General features: G+C 36.7%; 1 long non-coding RNA gene across 2 annotated transcripts in view; it reads left to right on the top strand.

Annotated features, from left to right (window-relative positions):
• LOC135196256 (uncharacterized) overlaps positions 1-23,070 on the top strand; it is an 82,430-nt gene extending 59,360 nt beyond the window's left edge. For both annotated transcript variants that reach the window (XR_010310355.1, XR_010310354.1), the window contains one exon: positions 22,760-23,070. This is a non-coding gene — a long non-coding RNA (uncharacterized LOC135196256). The remainder of the gene's footprint in view (positions 1-22,759) is intronic.
• The last annotated feature ends 363 nt before the right edge of the window (positions 23,071-23,433 follow it).

The raw sequence follows: 23,433 nt of genomic DNA, 5'->3' as shown, positions 1-23,433 counted from the left end.
ACGATGACTTTGGGAAAATTTACCGAAAAATTCCTACATCTTCATAAAATTAATAAAATATCATAGCTAAGAAAAATGTACCCAAATTTGCTAAATTTACTAGAAATTATATATAAAAACCACCTATCAATCTAAACTATCGGACAAGCTTGATATTTGATATTGTAAATAGTATAGTATACCTTTAAATAATACTGTTTTCTCTTATAACTAAAAATTAAATCAGATGTAAGCAATATGAAAGCACAGTACAAATAGAGTAGATTAGATTCCTGTGGAGTCTCATATGACCAATCATTGGCCATAACTCCACCCAGTCTTTACAATTTAGTTACACTTCTGCTTTCTGATGCAATTCCAGTTAATGTAGGTAAAAAATTAATTTCTTGTAAATCCTCAAGATATTCATGCAAGTGTTTTAAACATCTCACAAGACATTGTCTGCCGTAATTAGTTTGCATACACCCAAGCATGTTGGTTTAGCTGTATATGTGTATCATAAAACTAGGAGCAAAGATATCTCAACTGTGCTTAGTCGGTTAGGATATTAGTTACAGTGAACTCCAAAGTGTCTTAGCAACTGTAGAGGCTGAAGTTAATGTACAAACAAATTATGAAAATATATATTTATTCCTGCAAATACTGTTTCAATTAAGTTCACTCACTTTGCAACTGATAAATTAGGTTTCTCTGAATGTACACTTGATGGCTCTAGTGTGCATTTGACAAGCATGGTTATGTACCAGCCAGTGTTGCTGGAAGACCATGTATTTGGCAAGGTACCTGTAGATATAAGACACAATTGTACCACACACAGAGAGTATTATGACACTTCTATAATGTCAATAAACACAGTCCATCCTGTAAAGAAGTTGAAGCGTGAGCTGTTCCCAGAAAAGGCCAACAGCATGATACTGGAATTCTTGCTGGGCTCACAATCAGATACCCCAAGTATTTATCTCTACTGGAATTACTCCGACTTTATCCTAGTAAACTTCTTGAGGTAGAAGATGATTGCCCGGATGGAAAGTGTTTCATGCTATGTTGAATCATAAACACATTCCAGTTACACCAATTGGGCAGTTTCCTTCATACCCAATTCACCAACTCAATCAGTAGTTGTAGCAGAATCAGTGAAAATATGCATGAAAACCAGCAAAAGGTTGGGGAAGAGACACACTGTAATTACCCAAGATGAATCTGTTTATGAGTTTATTTACACACTCTGCAAAAATGCACTAGATGAATACGAAAATCCGATGCTTAGGCTAGGGGGCTTCCATTTTTTAACAAACTATCCAGGAGCAATTGGAAAGGTTATGTATGGTTCAGGTTTGAAAGAACTGTTTGTCTTCAGCAATATACTGAAAGATGGCACAGCAGAAAAAGTCCTCTCTGATAAAGGTTACTATCAAGCAATTAACGCCCACATGCTTGTGTATGAGGCGCTGGAAGCCCTTAGGTTTGACGCATTTGAACATTGGGTGATTGAAGAAGGAATCAGTATGGATGTAATGGCAGACATGTCTGACTTACTGTCCTCACTGGGCAGGGAACTAAAAGAGGGTACTCCCATAATGCAAGCAGTGCACAAACTTCAAAAACTTCTACATTGTCAAATTTCTATAGACCAGTTTGAATCTTGTAAAAAGTACAGCAAGACCTACCAGTTTTTGTGTAACTACTGACATATGATAGAAATCCTACTGTCATACATTCATGATGGGAGGAGTGGTGAATGGCAGGAGCACTTATCAGCAACTGCAGAAATGGCTGAGTATATAGCAGCTGGTGATCATACCAAATACGCTAAAGCAGTAATGTGTTATCTACATGAAATGGGCAATCTTCAAACTGAGGCTCCTGATACTTATGAGGCATTGGAACGTGGATACTTTACTGTGAAACGAACTTTTGGAGAATTTAATGCAATCTGGACAGATAAGGCACTGGAATGTTCACAGAACTGTGATGCAAAAGGTAGGTCTGGTCAAGCAGGATTAAAGGGAATAACAATGAACAAGAATGCACAAACCCGATGGTTTAAGACTACCATTTCCAGCTGCAATATCAACTTCAATCAGGGTGATGGCACATATGCATACCCAAGATGAGTTTCAATGAAGACAGCTGTGCACCAAAGAAAAGACAATGTAACTCACGTGATCACATTATATCAGCCATTAAGAGTGGCCAGATTATTAGCCTATTTGTATATGGCAAAAAGCCTCTTGTCTCCATAGCTGATGGCAGTGTGGCAACAGAACAAATCATTGATGATTTACTTGAGTTAAAAAACATGGAAAAAAAGCATTAGCTGTGTTTATGAGTATGTACTGGTAAAGTTAGAAACTTAATATTCACACATTGAAAGCCATACCATAACATGATTAAAGCTCATTTGTTACAATTTTTTTTATTACCACCTACAGATGATGCCTTTCGCCAACATGTTTTATGGACCATCTTCCAAACATGTGTTTGGGTAAAAGCTATGCAGACTCACCCATCTCTTCCATCACCACTCGAATTTGGCTGGATGATGCTACCGAGTGGTGCAGTACATCCTGTAGTCATAACAAGTAATTCACTACCATCATTAATGCAAAGCACACTATTCTGCAATTGCAAACAGACGTGCTTGATAAACTTCCCTTGTAGTCATAAGCAAATGGAATGTGATGTAACTTGTTCATGCCGTGGGGACATCAGCAAGTGTGTGCGGAAGCAGATGGACATCTTTGAAGAGTAATATATAACTTTTTTCGGTAAATTGGGAGAAGAGTTAGTTTGCATATGATAAAAGCAGTTTAAATGTAAATATATTTTATTCTACTATATACTTTCACAAAGCACATTGCCTCATGGTTATCTTACCGAAATATTAAGTAGCTGCTTGAAAAAACAAGCATATGGCATAGCAGATAATCAGAGTACCTAGTGTTACTGAGATAGATTTATATATGGCTCTATTTATGGCAATATCGAGATATTCGAAAGGTCAGATTTTAGTGTGGGACACACTAATCTATCAAAAAATGCATGAACTCATAAGGGGCTCACCGTGTAGGGTAAATCTCAATTTTGGTGACTGGCTCCTCGGCTATAAAGGAAGTCAGAATACATGATAGGGCCAGATATACATACATACATACATACATATATATATATATATATATATATATATATATATATATATAGTTTCACTAGTTTACAATATACAAAGGATTAGTCGTTCAATACCATTCTTGAAAAATGTTGTTCATAATGGGTATGCCAGCAAATCCTTACAAAAGCCATAATTTTTTACGCTACTAGAGCTAATAGGTCGTGGGCCTATGTATACAAAGTTCACACATATGAAGGAAATAAAACATAAAGATAGTGATGGTCTTTGGATATGAAAATAGTAAAACATAACAGTGATGACCTTTGAAATATTATAAATAACATCCTTTAATCAAATAAAGTATGACAATATCAGAGTTGTTGGAGTTGCTGAAAGGGCTGACAACGGAGTTGCCATATAGCGCCAGATGTCGCTATTATAAACTGTCGTCCGAAAAGTATTGAAGTTACTAAACATTTTTGAGTGAGTGTACGTAGGGAACCTAGGTAGTGGGTTATTGGAGATAGCGCGATAACTGCTTGAAAGTTTTATGTATGGTATTTTAAATACTGAAAACAGGAGTAGATAAGCAGGACAGGTAGTGGGGACGCTCATGCTAAAATCAGCTGACAGAGAAATAAGACTTTGTAAGGCGAAAGGTAAGGTATTGGTAATACTGGGAACATGTTTATTATTTCTGTAATACTAAACTTATGGGATAGTATCAACCAATGGCTTGAGAATGTCAAGATATTTTGACGAAATGAATGATGTAGAATCATGAATATAGTGTGACCCCATCAGGCCATGTAAATAAGGAGCAGTCGGCCATTATACGGCGGTAAGAACAAGTTAAGCCGTCTGTACCCTACCATGAGTAAGGTACAATGTACCCTTATATGTGCAGACACGTGCCAACCCCATAATCCGCTATATACACACGCATACGAGCGCAAATGTGTGTGTATATATATATATATATATATATATATATATATATATATATATATTATCTGTATGTATGTATACAAACGTATATAATATTGATAACAGTATAGTAAATAGCCTCTTGTTACAAAATGGCATTCACCTACCATTGTGGAGATAATTTGATTACAATTCTCAGTACAGAAGCAGTTCGACAAAAATTGTACAGAAGATTCGAGATCGTCTTGCATCGTTCTTGACACCCGAAGGGATAAGTTCCTGTCTGTATCAAACCCAAAAGGCTCGAATCATGGGCAGGAAAGCTAGACTCGTCATGATGCAATTCCCTTTGAGTCTAAGTGTTTCCTAACGTAAAGTGAATTCGATATTGTGTGTTTATGCAAGTATATATATATATATATATATATATATATATATATAGATATATATAAATATATATAATATATATATATATATATATATATATATATATATTATATATATATACTACATATATATATACATAATTATAATATATAATATGTGTGTGTCCTGTATGATTATGTCGTAGATTAGGAGTTAATAGAACAGGTTAGGTCTAGACAAGTACCTAGACACACACACAATTCGTAAAATTTTACATACACAAAATAATAAAGTCATTTGAATGAGTTGCATATATTGTTATATATGTACATACTAAGCGCCCGTGTGCGGGTAAACTGAAAACGAACCGCTGGTGAACGAAAACAAACGGCAAATAGACGAATCAAGGGGCCCAGACTTGGGGGAGTTTTGTTAGAGGAGAGGCACATTCAGAAAAGTCTTGGAGGAGGGAAGTAGGGAGCTAAAGAAGAAGGACGAGGAGGAGGAAGAGGAGGGGAAGAGTATTATGGGGAGGAAAGGGAAAAGGATGGGGGAGAGGGGAAGGATGAGGAGGTCACGGGTGTTGTCGAATATAATTGGAGCTTAGGAGCTGGTTGCAATGCCGCCTAACTTCCAAACAAGACCTCTGATCGGATTGCCTGTCAGAGCTCGCCTCTCTCTCTCTCTCTCTCTCTCTCTCTCTCTCTCTCTCTCTCCGTTGTAACAGTCTGGTTCTGTTTCTTTCTTTTTCTGCTGCTGGCTATGTTTCATTCTGTTTAGTGCTTAGTTTTATTTCGTTTTCCCTCTTGGTCTTTGAATGGGAATCTAGTACGTGCTTTTGGTATAGATTTCCAGTATGTATAGGTATTTTCTTCTTATGTCTGTCCCTTTCTACGACCCAACCTGTATAAATCCCGTATGACTTTTGTGTTGCAGGACAAAGAAAGGCATTGATAATGTTTTTAAAAGGGGTCAGTTACCTCAGATGCATGATTGATTTCTGTTTAATAAATCCTCCTTAATTCGGAATCAAAGACAAGCAAAAGAATGGTCTCGCAGACAAAATACGAAAAAAAGACAGGAATGTTTAAAGCTGCATTATAAAAACAAATGTTTAATATATGACCATAGGGATAAAATAAACAACAGATCAAATCGACATAGTACCTTTAAAGCATCAAGCCCAAAAAAACCAACGATAAAAAAAATGCTTCAAAAGAAACAAATAAGCAGCTTGAAAGAAGCCTTAAAATAGAAAGAGCGTGATTCCTTTCACTTCAAAAAGTTTCGTGCGTCCTGCTAACAGGGGCGAGCTCCGCCAACTGGCTCTCCATCGGTGAGGCTCCCAATTATATTTTTAAATCCGACTAAAATTTCCCGTAGAATTTAGGTAATCCTGGCGTTTGATGAATTAGGCAGCCTAAGCGACGGAGTGGATTTTTTTTCTTTCCTTTTTTCCCCGCTTTTTTTTTGCGCCAATTTTGGACGTCAAACTATTCTTATAAGCAGCCTTCTCTCTACGATGGATATATGACGTGTATCAGTCTTTAGTTTTCTTTTTCAGGAGTAGCGCTCTTTCTATAGAGCTGCTGAAAGCAGTTCTCATCCATTTCTTTGACAGATGAATTTCCGCGCTTCATTGTGTTCTTTCAGTCACTTTTCTTATTCGCTGAGCACGACTTTCGGTTTGACTTACAGCTTCGAAGTATTTCTCCCCAAAATTATAATCGAACTTACCATAAACTAGTTCGCCCATACCACCACAAATATCAATGAGCATCGAGACGGTACGCCCCGACCCTAGGCACGTTACGTGCCGCTCTGGAGATCTGATTAAGGTTCTTGTATTCTGCATACCCGTAGACTCTCCGTTTTATGATTTTAATGGAACACATATGAATAAAATTTCAAGGCAATTAGTCAGTGGTCGCTTATTAATACATCCGCAGTAAGAATAATTGTGAAAATGATCATAATTATGTGAACAGTTTTATCCAGTATTGTGACTATTAGTATGCGGTTCAGTCTGTTGAATTTAATATCTTTCTGCTTTATTGTCATGATCCATTTTCTTATTATTTCACTTCTGTCAGAGTTATTATTTTTAGCCTAAGAATTTCTTAGGCTCGCTCTGTTCCGACATTTTCTTCAACATAGACCTTGTTCAGGGACAAAATCAGTGAAGCTTCAACTCACCAAAGAGTCGTCATATCATCGTTATCATCTCCCAAGGAGACTTTCACCAGAGCAACCACTAAAACAACGAACTGGCTAAGATTTTTCGAGTTGCTCCAGAAATTTTATAGTATATATTTTTTCTCCACTATTTTCATTTCTTCTTGAAGACTGTGATGTATGGGTGAAAAGTCTGAGAATAGCTCTTCTCAAATCAAACTTAAAAGGTACGTCAAGGATGATCTCTTGTGGATAAAACTTCCAAGGAGAGTTCATGCCATTGCTGCTTTTATGATCTAAAAGTCACGTTCGGTTTATTTAATGTGTATCAAAGTGCAGTGACTTTTTCTGCTTGCTACAGTCGCGATGTTATGGCAAATTGCTGCATTAGAAAATACGATCGTTCAAATTTTGAGAGAGAGAGAGAGAGAGAGAGAGAGAGAGAGAGAGAGAGAGAGAGAGAGAGAGAGAGAGGCTTCCCCCTTATCATAAAGTTCACCTACCACCCGCCAGACATTTAGTATCATCCCATAATGCATCTCCGCTAAACTCAATTACCCACCAATCACATGTCACCAAAATCAATTACCCGCCAATCAGACGCTTTCAATACGTCATTACCCACCAATCAAATCCCTCCTTCATCTCATTACCAGCCAATCAGCGTTTTCATATCCTGTGCGAGAGTCGGGGGTTCCAAATTGTCATTCCGCACACTCGTTCCTTCAGAATCCAGAATGGAGTGGGTGAGATGGAAGTATATTGACTTTTTATTTCGACTGTTTCCTATTTTTATCTCCTCGTTTCCTCACACACGTGGATTCTCTTTACGCTGGATTGACCGTTAAATGTCTAGTAACATGAAGGGAAAGTGAGGTACTCTAAGATTCTCCTTTGTCAACGAGGTAACAGGAAAGATAAGGGAAAAATCAAGCCCAGCTACGTCAGGTCGAAACAATTTGAAAAAAGACGAAGCGCGTCGTATATTCCCTGACTCTATGGTGACGCCTACTTACGGCTGGGCTTGGATCTAATTTGACCGTAGTCGGGTCAATTAGGGCGACTATTCTATTAATTATGTCATGAAGATTAGTCTCTATGGCTTTCCCTTGACGCTGCGCCATACAACACCGAGGTGTTATTAAGGGCGATTTATTCAGCCCCAATTTTTTACGTAGAAAATCGAAATCAGTGTCTTGTTAATGAGATAGATGGAATTTGTCTCAAGACAGAAAAATATTCCTATTTGATGCTACTCTCAGATTTCTCCGTCGAATATCAACTTCACCGTGATGGATGCGTTTGTTTGCTGCCGTACAGTGTAGGCGTGTACTATATTTGTCGAAGGTATACATAAAATTAATGTGTTCACCTATGCATACATATATACGTACATACATATATAAAACCACACATATTCACAAACATATATGCGTATAAATATAATGTTATAGTTGAATACCTGTATGAATGCTGAATACATATTCCGTGTGATTGTTATCGGAAACGAAGGAAAAGTCAACCTAATGATAAAAGGAAACGAACGCCATAAATTTTTATACTGCGACTTGGAATGTTTGGAGCTGTTCCATGTAATTATTATGATTTTGGAATTGTTTAGGATTTATGTAATATTGGCAAGAATATGTCATTTTACTTTGCTTAAGTTATTCAAGGCATAAGTATTACATATAACACTCGAAGTATGATCGAGTGGCGACTAACGCCAAGAAGTTTTAAACATTCACGCTCACACAGGGAAAGGGAGTAAGCAATTAGTGCGCGGAGGTAGGTGTATTATGGATAATTAAATTTGAGAATGGTGCCACTCTGGAAGGGCTAGAAATGAGGAAATGGAAAAGTAACCGCAATTTCAGGGGGAAAAAAGAAACTAGTGAAAAAATGCGCAATTGAGTTTCCTTTACGGCGTATAATTAAGGCCACCGAAAACAGATCTATCTTTTGGTGGTCTCGGTATAATGCTTTATGAGCCAGGGGCAATGAAGCTTTCAGCCACGGCCCGGTTAGCAGACGTATGATTAGGGCTACCTTTAACCTTAAATAAAATAAGATAACCACTTAGGCTAGAGGGCTGAAATTTGGTAAGTTTGATGATTGGAGGGTGGATGATCAACATACCAATTTGCAGCCCTCTAGCCTCAGTAGTTTTCAAGATCAGAAGTCGGGTAGAAAAAGTGCCGACGGACAAACAGAGCCAGCACAGAAAACTAAAACTGAAACATGGTTCTTGTTTTCCGTAGAGTGTCATCCTTGCTAATGGAAGAAAACGCGCTTGCGATCCTTAGTCTAGACGAGGATACATGAGAAATTCACGTACAGCCTCTGTATATTGTTATTTCTAATGTCATAATCACTTTCTGCGTGACGAATCAGGTTCTTAAATACGTATACACAATATGGGGCTGGAGTGGACTGATGGGCTGTAAAAACAACCAAAGGGATGGGTGTAAAAGAAAATACTTAAATACCTTAAGTCTGGTTTATTACTACAAATATATTATATTACATATATACAATGAACCCAGGTTTTAGAAAGTAGAAATAAAAGATAAATGATCGTTAACATAACCAATCATTTTAAACTCAAAAAGCAAAACAAACTCCAAAGTCCAAATATTCAAATACGTTTAAATTTGAAACATCAATTGATAAAATAAATAGACTTAACCTAAATATTTCAACCAACAGCAATACTAACCCCATCATGAAATGTATAAGCAATACACTTGAGCAATTCATGAAATACGGAAACAATACACTTGAGTAATTCATGAAATACGAAAACAATACACTTGAGTAATTCAACAACAGGGCAATACATTTTATCATCAATGATAATAATAACATACTATGCACTAAACAAAAGAGCCGTACCCTTGCTCATCACCAAATGATATATTAGTAATAATGCAACATAACAATAAGAGCCACACTTGCTCACCAGTGACACTATGTCTGGAATAGCCACAAGACTATACAGTTACACACACCAGTATGGTAATATTTTTTAGTCATTAGCGCCTAGGTAATTTCTGAAGAAAGCAGCAAAGAAAAATAGATATTACATTGAATAAAATAGTTTTTTGACAGAACGTTATTGATTGTAGGGCACTGAATGATATGAAAATCTTATTCCATATCCAATTGAAGAAGTTTCCATAGTCACATCGAATCATATTTGCTCTAGTGATGACATCGCGAATGTAGTCTGAAATCATATAGTACTTATAATGTGATAAACAATGATTTTGTCTGTCTACCTGTTTGTCCATTTAAAAGGCAACGAGATTAACTTGCAGCGATATTGGAAGGCTAATAGCTTAAAGATGGCAGGGAACGTAAAATTTATCGGTTTTTGCATAGAAATGTAATGCACATTTAACTTTTTTTTACGGGTATTTTGATGTCAGATCTACAAATGACTTTTCTGGTGAAGTAAATAAATTTCATAACTTTCATTTACTAACCAGTAGGGTACAAAAGTCCCTGCTGATCGTTTTGTTCTCTTATACTTTTAAACTGTGGCCTTTTATTTTTGCTTTTCTTTCGTATTTTCATTACTCCTTCACTTTGTATCATTAAGTATTGACATTTTCATCCTCCTAAAACGAGCTTTAGCTGCAGAAACTCACACGGAAGGATCAGTATACGCCATATTGTTGCAAAGACTGATAATATTTATCTATAAGTAACACCTCTGGCCAAGATGCTGACCAGAAGATTCATTTTTCACTTACTGGCACGGACTGGGGCAATCTTTTTTTTTTTTTTTTTACTAAATCCAGGATGACACTACTATGAGATTCAGGGCCTCTGTAACACGGTTTTTTCGCAATAACTTTTTATCTATGCATTTCATAAATATAACGCTTATTCAGAATACACATTATATCTACACATAAATTTTGACTGTATTCTGCATTACGTAGGTTGAATAAACTTGGTACTTATAATGTAAAAGTGACATTTTTTGAAGACGGGCCAACTTACTTAGAGAAAAGGTTTCGAACACACTCGTTACGTAACTTATGTCAGCATTTCTTCCCTCTTTCTCGATGGATGATTGGCTATACGTAACGAAGGCTAGACCTCTGGCAACAATGACATACAAATTTAAATACAAGCAAAGCAGTACACCTTTATGAACTCTGAAGCCTCTCCACTGATAATTGTCATAATGAACAAACCAACAAAATATTAATAAATAACAAACACACTTTGTTGTTAGTCTAACTTCCCAAAATAATGTCGCCTAGAAATTAGCAGTCCTACTTTATAGGTCCACAATGCAGATTGAACAAGATGTAGGGAATAGTTGGTAAATTCTTCATAAAACATAGTAGATCAGCTTGATTAGAATTAACTTGCTATAATCCAATAGGTCAAGGCAATTTTTATTTATTGGCTTATTATACGCTATTTACTAAAATAATAAGCCGATAGCCGTAATTTTTGGCTTTAAAAAATCCTTCAGCCAATATTATCGTCAGAAATGATGACTTTCACGAAGGCTCCACCCCACTTTGGCCTCGTTTATTAATTCAGGATTAACACTGAAGGCTAATCATGGGCATTATTTGGATTAGAAAAATTTAACTTTGGCCTATAAAAACTCATTTCTCGAGCAAGTTTTTAAGAAAATGCTGATGATCCTCAAGGATGCCAGCAGTTTGGCCTAAACGTTTAATTCATGTATTTACTGGCTATTACACAGTAGTATTGCTACGCTAATCACCCCACCACATTCTATGTATTTCGGTTCCGCCCATTCATAAAGTCTTTATATCCCAACACGGTAGCAGATGACTTCGTAAAGGCCTAAAGAAGAAAAGAAAAAAAATATCGATGATCTGTTGGTCTGCTGGAGGATTTCAGGCAGCATATAAGCTTGTATTTACTTTGGATAAAAATCTTATTTTAACAAAAATAGTTATATGAAGGCTGATTGCATACAATCTCTCTCTCTCTCTTGGTGGCATAGTGAATAGTTAATGGAAAATCCTGAATGACATTACAAGTATTATAATCACGTTACGCCAAATATAAATCAGACCATAAACATTGGATTTAAACTATAAACTGAATAATTACCTATTCAGGCTATAGTAAGTATGGCCACGGGCTTTCTCTTGACTGTATAAAGTTACAAGTCGTAAGACAAATGCAGTTGCAACCACGGGGAAAATTCCAAATCCTGTTAGCCTTTCTTGACTGCTATGGGTTTCAGAGCCGATGGAACAAGGCGAATGAAGTTTCTGTCTGGCGGATGGGCGGGGCAACATTTCGTAAAACGATGTTTACGTTGCTTACGTAATGAATGTTTTTCGACTCTTGGCTCGTAATCATTGGCCATGGCGTCGGCTAGATAATTTTTACTCTATATTAAGTAAGACTATCGGGTTTAGGTTGTTGATAATGCTGACAAAATTTGTGTGTGGTTGTAAAATATACATATGTCAACTTTCAGCTACATCCGATGCTTTGATAAGGAGCAAAGTCCAAAAAGCCGTATTACAGAGGCCCTGAATCTCATAGTAGTCGAAATCTTATTATATTATAAAAAATGATTAACCAGCAATCTTATGGTTATGAGTGAAGGTATTTTCTAAAAGCCTCTGATTAAAAGAATGTTGAATTGTACTTCTGTTTTACCTTTAATGGTTGGCACAGTCATCGAAAGCGTATAAAGAGTGACCGTGACTCGTTTAGGGAATGCTATATACATACATAACACGGTTTGTTTAATCTTTTTCTAGTTTGACAACTTTCATGGTGCACTATTTAAGTAATTGAAAGTCTGTTAAACTCTGTAGTTGTCACAATTCGAAAATAACAATGCTTATCGCCTTATCTCGTAATTTATGTACATGTATGACTGTATCTAGAATAAAGATTCCATTTCTTTCAGATGTTAATTAGATTATGTGTCATTAATTTGCTGGAATAGACTTGGTAGTAGGTAGCTGGAGGAGGGGGGTAGTAAGTAGAGAAACTCCGAGATATCTAGAGTTGTTCATATTAATATTATTCTAATAATGCTTAATTTTTATTCATGGCCTTTAAACTAAATTTGTTCTGTTAGTTTCAGTTCCATTTTGGTGCGACAAGGAAAACTGTTTAAGGCTCTTTTCGCTCCCACCGAAGGTTGTTCATATCAAGTGGTACGCAACTCACCCATGAAAGTTTAGTTTTTTCTTTTCATGTTTTAATTCTGCTACCAGATTGTTTGGTGGTTACGTTTCCTCACGTGCTGTGAGGACCCTTGGCTGAGCACGGAGGCTGTGTGTTATCGGCTCCTTAGTGTGTAGGTTTTGCTGATACGTTGGAGATTTTTTTGCAGTTTGAAGGCTTCACTGTATTTGAGGGCCCTCCCTTTCTCTGTATTACGGAGGACATTGCTGAAGTTCTCCTCTGCCTGGAGACGTTGTGGCAGATCCGACCCTTGCGTTTACTGAGGGACATCATCTGTGCCTTGTGTTGTGGGGAGCACTGCCTGTGCTTCCCGTTTCTCTTCAGTTACGAGTTTTTTTCCTCCCTAGACTCGCCTGTTGCCCTACGGTGGTAGTACTCTTACACCCAACACTAGTACAGTTGTATTATTCACCAACTATGAGTGCAAGATATTGACACTTGTTTAAAAGGAGTACTTTTCTATCACAGCTTGCTCTCCTTATTTTTTTGTTATTTTCATCAGTTTTCTCTCTTCCAATATGTTCATCAACTTCTTATTCCTTTTTTTTCCAGCAGTGCAATTTTTGCCTTTTTGCCTCAAGAAGCAGCTTCCTGCCAGTCAGCATCCATTTCCTCTGTCTAGTGACGTCCGCAGACTAGATTCTTCCGGACGGACACAATATCAAGTACTAGGCTTATGGAACGGAAGCAGTAGATCCATCAGACTCCGACTGGAAAAATCTTCCAGTCCCAATTGACACCTCACAACAAGTATCACAAAAAATGTACGAGCTATTTATAGTATTTTTGTGTCATTAGGTTAGTGGAAAACTGCAGACCAGTGGAAAGAGTAGCCTTGAAAAACTCGTGACAGCTAAACAGTATCAGGCGCAAATTCTAAGGTTAAACACTGGCCTATTATCATACCACCTGCGTCTCTCATTTAAATACTTGCTCAGCTCTTGCTACACTCATCTAACATCAACGACGTCTTTTCCCCCCAAGTTCAAGCCAGTCACCACCGCCTGAATTGTTGCCCTTCCTCAAGAAGGGAGATACAGTATTTCAGCTATCAGTACTTTGAAAAATGTATATTGTTAACAGAGCAAAGAAGCCATGTCATGACGACAGGGAACTACATTCAACAAGATTCTAAGATTTCTCCTTTAATCTTTTCCCTGCTCGATTCGGGTTTTCACAGATAGAATTTACAGATTTAACAAGTCAACGATTGACATACTGGCTAAGGCTTATGAGTTCCAAACTAATCAAGATGATGATCAGTTATTGATGTTAGTAGCAATGAATCTTATTATAAATTGTCTCCAGAAGCAGTCCTTCAACAGATCTTAATTCTTAAATTTCTGACGAACTTTTTTCAGATCTTCATAGCTTCACCAGTGTCATCCACCAGTATCTATCAATAATTCAGGAGAATGAGAAAATCAGTACTTATGAACATAAATAGGAGAGCAACAATTGCATCCACTATCTAACAAGAACATTTGCATTACATATTGCATTACAAGCTACTAGACCGGCACTATACATCACAGTAAAGAGCATAAAATGTCCTTCGCTCTGCATCAAGGCCTTATGGAGTATAAGGATAATTGTTTGGAGTAACAGTTTGTGAGTAACCTAGTATCTGACTTCTGGTGGGAGGTTGTTGTTAAATGATAAGTTTGAAAATGTGCTCTCTCACCAACCCTCATCAGATGCTAGGGTATAGATCTATATAGTTATTGCCATATATTTCTTCGCTACACTTGGTCTTCAGAAGGTACGGGGACCCTTACGAGATATCCGTGCTCATCAAGGCCTTCAAGTCTCCGCCATTACTATTCTTCAGCATGTGGCTAGACATCTCACTTCCTAAGCTCTGGTAAAGGGACTGCTATGATATCTTGGGAAGGCACACTGTACTCGATAAAACCGTGGTAGCAGCCCTCACCCGAAATCCAATTCTCTTTACCTTTGAGTCTCTGCATATGCAGAAGCTAGAAAGTTTGGAGTTATATATAGTAAGAATTGTGGTTTGGCCAAAGTGAATGAAACGAAGCACTTAATGTACAGAAATGTTGGAGAAGATTCCATTCCCACAAGCAGCATTGTCTACATACATGAAGACATTGTTAAATGAAACAGTGCCCTGCAATCAAACAGCATCATTCCCCAGGATATTCCATATTTAGAGAATGGGGTTGGACTAAGGATGACATTAGTTTGTCATGTTCCATCAACTTGCACTGTGGCGACAAGAAGTCATGCCCAGGAGATTACAAGTGCAGTAGAGCAAGAGCCTGCTGAATAATTCTGTGCAAGTGTGAAGGTGAATGTGTGAATGCTGGATTTGTTCTTGCGATAGTAACGATTTTTTTATGACAGCCATGTGACTGAGCTGCTAAGCATACCTGCATCACACTTGCTGCAAAAGAAGCTGGACCATTACTTTGAACTCTGCTATGATCTCAAATCAAACTGCATATTTTGAATATACGATATTTCATGTGATTTTGCTTGGTTCTCTTGACGTTGAATTTCACATCAGAGGTAAGCTATGGAAACTCTGTGGTCAAAAAAGTATAAAAAGTTCCATCTGTCACAATTATGCTGAAAATATCTCCAAGGAATTCGGATAGTAAATCTCTCGAAATCTGACTTCAGAGAAAATTATAGGGATTTTACTGGGTCTACACATTTTTCAGATAAACACACAATGCCCTATATCCAGCCACAGAATATAGATTTTATAGTTTCAATTGTGTAACATCGACGGGTCGAGGTTTCAACGCCCACTCGTAACTGGACTTATTGTTGATTATTAAAGACTTTATGCTTTCGGTTTTCATGCGTTATAAGGTTAGTTATTATGAAGTTTCATGAGATTAATCTTTGCCAACACCACATCATAGATTAGTTATTCTGAAACAAGATTGAAAGATTTACCAAAGTTTTAATCAAGGGTAAGAATAACACATCTTAAAATATAAATAATTTTACAAGCCTAAGCTGAAAAGCAATAGGGAATACAGCGAGAGAGCAGACACTTGTAATTCGTTTTGAAGAAGGTCCCTAACTCCCTGAGGTACCTATTTTTGTTCCCCCCTTCAAGAGATTATCGGTGACATGATTTGTTGCAAATCGAAGGTGTAACCATCACAGTGTAAGGCTAGCTTCTGCTGTGATGGTGTGAAGTAAGCTTTGCAGCGGAAACGAAGAATCCCAATGTTTGAGGAAATTATTTTGGTCATCCACCGACGTATTATATTGAAGAAAGGAGATTCTAGGGGGCGGAACTCAATACTATGTCCTTGTCGAGACTACTAAACTGGTCAGTACTGGACTCCCATACCGGTATGATATGGAATTATTGTGCGTGTACGTCTTTTGTAAAATTAATCGGTAGGGCTTGATCTCCCTGGTGGGTTCAGAAGTGTAGAAAAAGCGTCCATCACCGCTCCTTCAGACGTACGTACTAGGCTTGTTTTTGTATTCCATTCGAAGGAGAGCTAGGACCCCTACTCACGGATCTGTTACAGACATTAGAGAATTTAAACAAAGGTGTTCTAGTAATAGGCCTCCTGAGACTGTATGGTATCTTATGGACAGTGAGTGATTTGTCAGAATCGTTAAACAGGCATATAAGTGGGTGTTGTTAATATGACGTATATACAATGAGGCCTGAACGTAATATGAATTATAAAAGGGACAGGGATATGCGTAAGTAGAATTTCAAAATAGAATGAGGCAAGACTTGACTATAAGTTATTTAGTTATGATATAAAGGCATTTTAAGTAGTGGCTGTCTTGGCAACCTCTAAAAATGACAATAGAATACCAAGCTACACTTAGTTTCCTTCCAATGACGTGTTAAATGCTATAATCTGGGAAGTATATTTAGCATATATTATATTTCTGGGTATGGCAACGTATGCTGTGATTATCATTGTTGTAATTATCACCATCCCGAACTTGAGCCTCATTTTTTCCATTTCGTTTTATTATGATTTGAGTCAAGCAACATAAAAGCAAGTACAAGAAAAACTTAAAATTGATTACGTTTAGAATCCTTAATCGATAACTTGCTTTCAAAACTCATTCTGGGGTTAACTCATTCTGTATCGTGAAGGGTAAAAAGAACTAGGCATTGCTATAACGAGATATTGCTACAGTTTTCAAATAAGAGTTCAGGGCGGTCTCTGCGACCTTTCCTATGAGGTAACTCGCTCCCCACTTCGATAACAGAAATTATGAAAGTTCTCGAAACCAATTAACGGAGGTACATTTTCGTTAGGAGGTTTATCGCCGCTCCTGGGGGATGTCCCCGAAGGTGAGAGTTTTAGGTTGCTAGATGGGTCGATACTGAGAATCCTAACATTTAATGTTAAGAAAACTATATATGTAAAATGTATGCATATATATACCATATATTATATATAGATGTATATATACAGTATACTATAAATGAACTAAAAAATTATATAAAAAAAGAATGAATGGAGAAAAAACGAAATCTTTTATTTCGGTTATTGTCTTCATTCTTTTGCCAACAATATATGCTTTGTAAGTAAATAAAATTTCAGAAAATATGATCAAGTATTCGTGTATGTATATGTATATATATATATATATATATATATATATATATATATATATATATAAATAATACGTACACGAATACTTGATCATATTTTCTGCAACTCCATTTACTTACAAAGCATACATTGTTGGCAAAAGAATGGAGATTATAGCCGAAATATATATATATATATATATATATATATATATATATATATATATATATATATATATATATATATATATATATGTGTGTGTGTGTGTGTGTGTGTGATATATATATATATATATATATATATATATATATATATACACACACACACACACACACACACATATATATATATATATATATATATATATATATATATATATATATATATAGATATAATGCCAGAAATTCATTTCGACATTTGGTCATTCGTTCCTTCAAAGGCAAAAAGCAAAATTAATGTAATGATATATTTCAACAAAAATCTTGCTTGTAAATTTCTTTGATTTTTCGTCATTTTCAATAAGCTCTAATTAGTATGCAACGGAAAGACCGCGACCAATCAGCCATTTTTTGTTCGATATGAATGAACATTTTCTCTTCAGATACGATGCCCCGAAAGGTTTCAAGGAACGGAATATATAAAAGAGGAAATGAATGGCTTTCGAATTTTGGCATCAAATTCGGTTTATTTCATAGGAAGGGTTGCAACGATATTTACACAGCTTTTTTTTTCTTGTCTTCTAAATTGCTGTACAATTATCAGTAGGTAATGATTTTCTGAACGCTCCCTACACGAGAGAGAGAGAGAGAGAGAGAGAGAGAGAAAATACATGGTGCAATGTGGGGATATTGATGCAAGGGAGAGACGCTAAAAATATGTAGATACATTGAAAAGAGAGAGAGAGAGAGAGAGAGAGAGAGAGAGAGAGAGAGAGAGAGAGAGAGAGCGATAACTGTAATGAAAGTATTAGCATAGGCATGCATGCATACATTTTATTGGATTCACATACCTAACATTGGGTCTCACCGCAAAGAAAATGCGAGAAAAGAGAGCACAGAGAAAGAGAGAGCGCGAGGGAGAAATAGAAAAAAAGGGAGCCAGTCAGAGAGAGAGAGAGAGAGAGAGAGAGAGAGAGAGAGAGAGAGGTAGGACAGAGTTGCAAGGGGCTGCTGGTCTGCCAACTTTGGGTAACTACCTCACAACGAGTCACTGATCGGTTAATTGCCTTAATTGGCCCATTAACATTTTTTGGGGAAACCTCGCCGAACGGGCTAAGTTAGTCGCTGGTGCCGTATGCTCAGCTGTTTTATGTCAGTTGAAATGATGGAGTTTCGGAAAATAGAGCAGATGATCGAAGTGGATTAACAAGCTTTTACAGAACTTACTCACTCTCTTTCTCTCCAGTATACAGTAATATATGCAATGTTGTAAAAGGATGTTCACATGGATCTGTGCGTCTAAACATATTGGGGTTGATATGCAAATCAATACCTTTAGCGTCAGCAAGGAATTTGAAAGAAACTCTTAATAACATTCACTGTAGCCACAACATGAAAGATAAAATTTTTTTTTGCCATCATTATTGACGCCATTGGCACTATACCGTCTAAAATCCTTGACTTTCCAGGACTTGAAGAACCGCAACGCAACTTTACATGATGAATCCTCCCTTCATGATCTCAGACTCATGATAAACCCAGGTTGTAACTGCGACCTATCATATAATATATCTTCAGTTTTGAAGCGTAAATGATTGGAATAGTGTAATAAAGTGTTTGGTCATGCAGGGAGAATGGGAGAGGGCGGAATAGTAGAAGAAAGTAGTGATGAAAGTGAGACCTTACTCAAAAAAAAAAATAAATAAATAAATAAAATAAAATAAAATAAAAAAATAGTCTGATATTATGACGCCGAAGGGACTGAATCATTTTAGTTCTATTTACGTTTTGCCGTTCAGCTGATCACAGATCTGGAGATGTTAATGCTAGGATAAATGATTGTAATATGGAAATCATTTCAAGAACATAATAATAAACAAGTCAGGATTACAGATCTGTCGGAGTTGACACTGGGGTTCTATAAGAAATAACCGTGGAAATATACTGAATAATTTATTGAAGGTCGCTTATCATTGCAACATAAGATAAAAAATCACGGGAAAGGAAACGATTAAAGATTAAATCAGATTTTTTCCAGAAATAAGTAAAATCCAGTAAGTTTCTTCGACTCATACCTCTCTTACCTTTACGGTAATGTTTGAAGAAATAGTAGAAATTACAGGAGTCTGACCTATCGACATTGAGCACATAGAAATAGTTTATGTCTTATTAGGGTCCCGTTATAAATCGGGTCAAGTCTGCATCTAGATCGTTGGGTGTGTACTTGAATTATCACGTGTAAATCTTATCTGGAAAACAGTTTCACATTCAGATGGCACCTTCCCTTATTTCTGTTCATCTGAAAAATGACGCCTCTCTTTTTCATTATCCTAAAGCAGCTCTATTGTTAAGTCTACTCCCTTTGCGTATTTAGCACCTGTTGCATAGTTTGGGAAGTATCCCGATGAACTTCTTTAGCGTGTGCCTTCTTGAATCATTCATCTGCGCTGTGCACAGTCCTTTGTAATTCCACAAATACTGCCTGGACGTCACATACACAAAAGCAACAGGTTTTTATGGTCTCTCTCTCTCTCTCTCTCTCTCTCTCTCTCTCTCTCTCTCTCTCTCCTCACTTTCCTCTCCCACGCAACAGTTGTCCGCTCCTCGAAAACTCGGATGATGTGGTCGATGCGCTCATCCTGAAATGTTAGCTCACACTGCGACCGCACCTGCCACGGCGCTGCTCTCTCTCATCATTATTATATATTATATTATATATCTATATATATATATATATATAATATATATATATATATATATATGTATATATATATTTTAAATTTTTTCAATAGGCGACATCCATCAACTCTCCCGCAACGACTGCAAGTAATCAGTGACAAATTGATCTGCAGATTTTTTGTGTGAAAATATATGTTCAGTTTCAAACCCCTTCATGAGCACGCTAATTTACTGTCAAATTTTCTGTGCATTAGTAACCAGAACTTCATGTATTTCGTGTGTAGTTGTGGATGTATGAAATGTATGATATGTAACCAGATCGAATTGCGTGGTAAAAAGAATGAAGGTGCTGAAACACTACAGTGAAATTATTATCAGTGGATTAAAAATATTGTTTTAAAAGAGAAAATCTGTTCTGCTACCAAGATACAATGCTTCCGGGCAAAAGCCGTGATGCCTTGAAACTGAACGTAAAATAATTGAGTCAATTATTGTTACAATGAGAAAAGACTAAACTCATTATTCGAGTTAATGTATATACATAAGGTTATTCAAGGAACCTCTCAACTATTGCACTTTAGTGGAGAGGCTTCAGTTCATATTTGTCTTTGGCCTACTTTTTATCAGATTAATTACTCCAATACTGTTCCATTTGCTCAGAAATGTTTTCATTGACTGTATATCCCGGTCAAGTTCAGACGTGATTTTGAATTTTTAACTCGGTACATTCTTTGAGTATCTGATGGTCGTCATTTTCATTTTTCTCTTGCTCTGAGTTGAGTAACTACTTTGAACTTCAGGGTGCATTCGGTTTCACGTATTTCCCAACCATTCACATGGTTTTTGTTCTTACTTTTTCAAGACATACCATTTTACTTTTGAAGCGATATTTTCATTGAACTTAGGAAAACAAAAGTTTGACGTATACGTCTGCTTAAAGTTTGGTAGCTTGGAATCTGTATTTATGTATGTATGTATTATAAATCTACTGAAATAGAAATGAAAGAATAATGTACGCTAAGAAATATCCATATGAAGAAATGATGGGTAAGAAAGTTTTAAAAAAGATTTCGGTAAACTGGGCCAATAAAGATGTAGCATAATGTAAGAGACTAGGATAAATCAAACTTGTGACTAATCCCAATTTCCTATCAGCTTTTCTCTACTCTAGAACCTTCACTTTATCCCTAAGAACTGGAAAGCACTATTCCTTTGGCGTCACGACTTCAGGGGAAAAAGGAGTATATATATATATATATATATATATATATATATATATATATATATACATATATATCATATATCTATATCTATCTATCTATCTATCTATCTATCTAACTATATATATATATATATACTATATATATATTAAACGAGTTTTTAGGACCAAATGATACTCGTTTAAACAAAATGAAACAAACTGCTAACAGGCAACTGTGTACCCTCGATCTGTGGCTGAATCTCTCTGGGCGTTAGCTGAAATGCAAGCTAGGCTGAAATGAATTCCCGTAGATACAAAAATATACATTTTATTTCACAAATTAGCTAACATTAAAGTGGAACAAGTCAATTAAAAAATGGAATAAAATGAATTAACTCTGACGCCCAAAAAACCGTTAAACTATCGTTTTCCTCTCCCAAACATGTTTAAGTAAGTACCCCCTGTAATCTCACTATGTCCTACTAACCACACCATTTTAATAAGTCAAATAAGTCTTAGAGAATCCATTTTTCTATATGGTGACATTGAACCCATCTGAAATAAAGAGACCACGATTATTACACCAATTTACCCATGAGAGTTAACCAAAAAGAATGTGTACTGCACCACACTTCTCTTTCTCCTACATATTTATTATTACTTCAAAGGTTAACTTTTTCAAAGTTCTGTCTTACATTACCTTATTTGATGGGTCTGCAACACTTCTCAATACCTCTCAACACCTCTTCCAGGTGTGTTCCGCACGCTGTCACAAGTAATCAAAGAGCGTCCTCTCTTATTCTTATTTCTCATCACCAAAGCCATATATCGTTTGCTACGAACACACATGCAGACACGCCCTGCGTGGCACCCAGCAAACACGGATGCCGCATGTCTAAGGCATGTGATTTCCGAGGTGTCACCGACCTCAAATTGCATTGGTCATCTTTCCTGGCTGTTTTTCATTTCAGCATTCTTTAAGGAATCCGCCGCTTGTCTCTAAGTAACCTGTCTCTAACCGGAAAGAGCCGAGATTAACAATTCACTACTGTGCCCTTTTAAGATATATGTATATAATATATATATATATAATATATATATATATATGAGAATTATATATATGTATATATATGATATATATATATATATATATATAGATATATATATATCTATATATATTTTGTTAGAAGTTTTACGCCTTCTCTGACTCAAAGTAACATACAGTCTCAATAATATTCATAGTGTTCATTTTTAGTTTTATTCATAATTGAATACAGGCAAAACTCGCCCCTCCAACCCACAGCCCACTTCCATTAAGGGATTAACTCTAAATCCCTTCTTGTTTGTTTGACTACCTGTGAATTTGTGCCCACAGCTACCTTGGGATCGAGAGAGAGAAAGTGCAGTTGCCCGGGCACCATACTGGGTACCACACCATGTGCAGATCACGTGGGAAAGGTATGGAAGAACAGGTAGCACTGCCTAACAGGATTCTGGTGAAATCTCTATGAGTTAATTAGAAGGCAGGAACACTGAGAATTGGCCTTAGACGCTTCTGCTCTAGATGTGCAAGATCATCCGCTCTCTTTGGGCTACTGACAGCCCCTCCTAGACAGTTGCTGTTAGCATGTGTGTAGTGTCCCTGTATGTAAATTATTCCCCGCATCGGTCCCCCTGAGGAACACGGACACCTTTCTCCTACCAGGTAATGTGCCAGTGCCAAATTCCAGCAGTCGGTCAATCTCAATCTCCAACTTAATTTTCTTTCATTTTCCTGTGCGAGTCCTGTACTTACTTTAATTATAATTGCATTGTGATATAATCATATTGTGTTACCACTGATCCGTGTTCTAGTAATATTGTGTTGCATCTGTGCTGCATTGTAATTGCATTGTTGTTGGCGATCCACAGAGATGTTCCCAGTTGTGAAGTAACGTACCTGTGTCGAGTAATGTACGTTCTTTCATTCTATATTGATCATTAATATAACTGCTTGCCTTCGTAATTAATTAGTAACGTAACTGCTTCCCCTTTAAGTGAGTATTAACG

This window comes from Macrobrachium nipponense, chromosome 17 (assembly GCF_015104395.2).
Source record: "Macrobrachium nipponense isolate FS-2020 chromosome 17, ASM1510439v2, whole genome shotgun sequence".
Classification (NCBI taxonomy): domain Eukaryota; kingdom Metazoa; phylum Arthropoda; class Malacostraca; order Decapoda; family Palaemonidae; genus Macrobrachium; species Macrobrachium nipponense.
The sequence above is the reverse complement of the archived record's forward strand: the minus strand, read 5'-3'. Positions and strand labels throughout refer to the sequence as shown.